The sequence below is a fragment of the Nerophis lumbriciformis genome, linkage group LG29 (genome assembly GCF_033978685.3).
Source record: "Nerophis lumbriciformis linkage group LG29, RoL_Nlum_v2.1, whole genome shotgun sequence".
NCBI classification, from domain to species: domain Eukaryota; kingdom Metazoa; phylum Chordata; class Actinopteri; order Syngnathiformes; family Syngnathidae; genus Nerophis; species Nerophis lumbriciformis.
In genome coordinates, this window is record NC_084576.2 from 21,935,001 (window position 1) to 21,940,558 (window position 5,558).

The following is a 5,558-nucleotide window of genomic DNA, read 5'->3' on the forward strand; positions in this document are numbered from 1 at the left end:
TGAGTTTGCTTTTATAAAAAGTACATTTAAAACAGTAGTAGTTTTACCACAGTTATTATTAGCGGTTATGGTTGCATCCCTCAGTAGCTAGCAGACATCAAAGATCATTAAGTGGATAAAAAACAAGGGAGATGTTTTTAGCGCAAGGCAATCTCCTACACACTCCAACAGGACAGAGAGGTCTTGTGCGCCTAAGAAGGATGTGAGAAGAGGTTTTTGACAGATGGCGTTTATTCTCAGCAGGCATCATCTGACATTTGAACGTCTACAAACACATGACTTCTACGGTGGTGAAGGGGGAGGACTGCCCAACAAAAAGGAAAACTAAAGTCCACGAAATACAGTTCTTGGCTTCTCTCCTCCGTTACGTCATCCGCACACGCGCGACAATCAGAGTCTGAAGGCCTCTGGAAAAGGTCCGTGACGTTCATATAGTGTACATACATAGTGCGTTGCTACGGTAACCGCTGCATCACAAGAAGGCCTCTAATAGACGTGAGGAAATATAGCGAGTGAGCCTGGACCACTGGGACTCAAGTCAGCACGGACCCGGTCAACGGGCGGGGGGGGTGAGTGCGGACCGTGTCGACGTACACGCATGGAGGGATTGTGGACCACGGACCATGGTTCCATATGTGTAGTGACCATGGACTTTGGTTACATGCGTGTAGTGACCATGGACCATGGTAACATTTGTGTAGTCACCATGGACTATGGCTATATTCGAGTAGTGAGAATGGACACATACTTGTAGTGACCATGGACCATGGTTACATACGTATAGTGACCATGGACCATGGTCACATACGTATAGTGACCATGGACCATGGTTACATACATGTAGTGACCATGGACACATACTTGGAACAACCATGGACCATGGTTACATACATGTAGTGACCATGGATACATACCTGTAGTGACCATGGACTATGGTTACATACCTGTAGTGACCATGGACTATGGTTACATACATGTAGTGACCATGGACACATACTTGTAACAACCATGGACTTTGGTTACATACGTGTAGTGACTATGGACCATGGTTACTTACGTGTAGTGACCATGGACTGTGGTTACATACATGTAGTAACCATGGACACATACTTGTAACAACCATGGACTGTGGTTGCATATGTGTAGTGACCATGGACCATGGTTACATACATGTAGTGACCATGGACTATGGTTGCATACGTGTAGTGACCATGGACTGTGGTTGCATATGTGTAGTGACCATGGACTATGGTTGCACATGTGTAGTGACCATGGACTATGGTTACATACATGTAGTGACCATGGACTATGTTTACATACATGTAGTGACCATGGACCATGGTTACATACATGTAGTGACCATGGACCATGGTTACATACATGTAGTGACCATGGACTATGGTTACATACGTTTAGTGACCATGGACCATGGTTACATACGTGTAGTGACCATGGACCATGGTTACAAAACTGTAGCAACCATGGACCATGGTTACATACATGTAGTGACCATGGAGACATACTTGTAACAACCATAGACTATGGTTACATACGTGTAGACCATGGACTATGGTTACATACGTGTAGTGACCATGGACCATGGTTACATACATGTAGTGACCATGGACCGTGGTTACATACGTATAGTGACCATGGACCATGGTTACAAACATGTAGTGACCATGGACTATGGTTACATACGTGTAGTGACCATGGACACATACTTGTAACAACCATGGACCATGGTTACATACATGTAGTGACCATGGTTACATACGTTTAGTGACCATGGACCATGGTTACATACGTGTAGTGACCATGGACCATGGTTACATACCTGTAGCGACCATGGACCATGGTTACATACATGTAGTGACCATGGAGACATACTTGTAACAACCATAGACTATGGTTACATACGTGTAGACCATGGACTATGGTTACATACGTGTAGTGACCATGGACCATGGTTACATACATGTAGTGACCATGGACCGTGGTTACATACGTATAGTGACCATGGACCATGGTTACAAACATGTAGTGACCATGGACTATGGTTACATACATGTAGTGACCATGGACACATACTTGTAACAACCATGGACTATGGTTACATACATGTAGTGACCATGGACTATGGTTACATACTTGTAGTAACCATGGACCATGGTTACATACGTGTAGTGACCATGAACCATGGTTACATACGTGTAGTGACCATGGACCAAGGTTACATACGTTTAGTGACCATGGACTATGGTTACATACGTGTAGTGACCATGGACCATGGTTACAGACGTGTAGTGACCATGGACTATGGTTACATACGTGTAGTGACCATGGACTTTGGTTGCATATTGAGTGTAAAATAAGCGTAACAGTGACAGCATCATCCACGTACATGACATGAGCACATGTACTAATATGTGTACTGAGTATAAAGTACTAACTAATATGTGTACTGAGTGTAAAGTACTAACTAATGCACACTCAGTACACTGTATGTGTACTGAGTGTAAAGTACTAGTTCATGTAAAATCAGTGTACTAACAACGCGATTTTGACGTGGTCAACTCACCAAAGTGGGCACAGAACATGTTGACATACATCTAGATCAGGGGTGTCCAAAGTGCGGCCTTTCGCTAATTTTTTTTAACGGGACATAATTGTTAGCATCATAATATTAACATGCTAGCTTTTTTGCTAATTTAGCAGGTACACACCTGAATGTCATATTTTGGTAATTCAGTCATGCTAACTGTAAGCATGGTATTGTTAACATTTCCGCAAAGTAATGTTAGCATGCTAACTTGTTTTCAGCTAATTTAGCAGGTATGTTTGGTATTTCACTAATGCTAACTGTAATCGTGGTATTGTTAAAATTTCAGCATAATAATGTTAGCATGCTAACTTGTTTTCAGCTAATTTAGCAGGTATGTTTGGTATTTCACTAATGCTAACTGTAAGCGTGGTATTGTTAAAATTTCAGCAGAGTAATGTTAGCATGCTAACTTCTTTTCAGCTATTTTAGCAGGTATGTTTGGTAATTCAGTAATGCTAACTGTAAGCATGGTATTGTTAAAATTTCAGCTTAGTAATATTAAGATGCTAACTTGTTTTCAGCTAATTTAGCAGGTATATTTGGTATTTCACTAATGCTAACAGTAAGCATGGTATTGTTAACATTTCCGCAAAGTAATGTTAGCATGCTAACTTGTTTTCAGCTAATTTAGCAGGTATGTTTGGTATTTCACTAATGCTAACTGTAATCGTGGTATTGTTAAAATTTCAGCATAATAATGTTAGCATGCTAACTTGTTTTCAGCTAATTTAGCAGGTATGTTTGGTATTTCACTAATGCTAACTGTAAGCGTGGTATTGTTCAAATTTCAGCAGAGTAATGTTAGCATGCTAACTTCTTTTCAGCTATTTTAGCAGGTATGTTTGGTAATTCAGTAATGCTAACTGTAAGCATGGTATTGTTAAAATTTCAGCTTAGTAATGTTAAGATGCTAACTTGTTTTCAGCTAATTTAGCAGGTATATTTGGTATTTCACTAATGCTAACAGTAAGTGTGGTATTGTTAAAATTTCAGCATAGTAATGTTTGCATGCTAACTTGTTTTCAGCTAATTTAGCAGGTATGTTTGGTATTTCACTAATGCTAACTGTAAGCGTGGTATTGTTAAAATGTCAGCATAATAATGTTAGCATGCTAACTTGTTTTCAGCTAATTTACCAGGTATGTTTGGTATTTCACTAATGCTAACTGTAAGCGTGGTATTGTTAAAATTTCAGCATAGTAATGTTAGCATGCTAACTTGTTTTCAGCTAATTTAGCAGGTATGTTTGGTATTTCACTAATGCTAACTGCAAGCATGTTATTGTTCACATGTTAGCATGCTAGCCTTTTTTTTTTTAGCTAATTTCACTTATATTTTTTGTTACTTGACGTTATCTGGCCAGCATGCTAACTTGTAGCATTTCAGTTCGTCTTTGGCCTTTCAGCCTTTCTACTGAAATTGCACTTGTTTTAGTTCTTTGGAAAAAAAACGTGTATATTGGACTGGTTTTGAAGGTGAAAACTACCAAAATGGCCCCTTTATTCTTTGATTTGTCAGTCTGTGGCCCTCAGCGGGAAACGTTTGGGAACATAGACCTGCTAGCTTAGCTTGAAAAAAAGTTACCATGCTAACGTTAGCATGCTAAATTGCTAACTGTAACATATATTACTTTGAGGTGTGTAACTAAACATTTAAAAAAAATGCTAGGATGCTATTGTTAGCATGAATCAAGTACCATAATACGACTGAAGTTTACGCCTACAAAATTAGCTAAAAAAGCTAGCGTGTTACTATTAGAATGCTAACGATTGTGCCGCGGGCCGTTAAATTAGCACAGATCTTGTCAACATTCATTAAAATGGGCACAGACCACGTAAACTGAGGTATTAAGTGCAAAATAAGTGTGCAGAGAATAAGAGCGTTGACTTATATCAAGCTAGCACAGACCATGATCGTTTAGAGTCGGGGCATACAGGAAGTGTAGTGAGGGCGGGACATGTTGGCATACAGGAAGTGTAGTGGGGCGGGACATGTTGGCATACAGGAAGTTTAGTGGGGGCGGGACATGTTGGCATACAGGAAGTTTAGTGGGGGCGGGACATGTTGGCATACAGGGAGTGTAGTGGGGGCGGGACATGTTGGCATACAGGAAGTGTAGGGGGGCGGGACATGTTGGCATACAGGGAGTGTAGTCAACGTTCATGTGTGACATGCGGACAATGTCACTTAATGTGGGTGCACAAAAAAATGTATTCATATCCGAATCACGATTCTTATTCATCCGACTCATAGTTTTCAAAAATTGATAAAAAAAAAATATATATATATTTTTTTATTATTTATTTTTTAAACCCCAGAATCGCCATTTTTTGGGATATTGATATTCTAAATCTATTCATAATTTTCAAAAATCAATACAAAAATAAATAAAAAAAAATAAAATAAAAAAAAAAAGTTTTCATATTTGTATTTTTCAATCGATTTTTGAAAATGTATCAATGGAAAAATAAGAATTGCGATTCTGGTTTGCATGAAGGTGGCCGAAAAATGTAATTTAAAAAAATTATTCTTATAGAAAAAAAAAAAAACAGTTTGGAAAAAGACATTTTTAGGCCAACTCCGTTTAACCAGAATGGCGATTCTTATTCATTCCAATTCTAAATCGATAAGTTTTCAAAAATCTATTAAAAAAATATATGTAAAATTTATGAAAAAATCAATATATATATATATATATATATATATATATATAACACTACAAAGTATGTATATTTTTTTAAATATATATTTTTTAATATATAGATATTTTTTGTATCTTAAAATACTAAACATGTATATATATATATATATATATATATATATACATACATATACATATATATATATATATATATACACATATACATATATATACATATATATATATATATATACATATACATATACATATATATATACATATATATATATATATATATATAATTTAGGGCTG

General features: G+C 37.3%; 1 long non-coding RNA gene across 1 annotated transcript; it reads right to left on the bottom strand.

Moving 5' to 3' along the window:
• Positions 1–213: 213 nt before the first annotated feature.
• LOC133572081 (uncharacterized) lies at positions 214–2,452 on the bottom strand. The gene is made up of 2 exons (XR_012048608.1): positions 945–2,452; positions 214–914 (listed from the first exon to the last, which is right to left on the bottom strand). It is a non-coding gene; the product is annotated as an uncharacterized lncRNA (long non-coding RNA).
• Between the last annotated feature and the right edge of the window lie 3,106 nt (positions 2,453–5,558).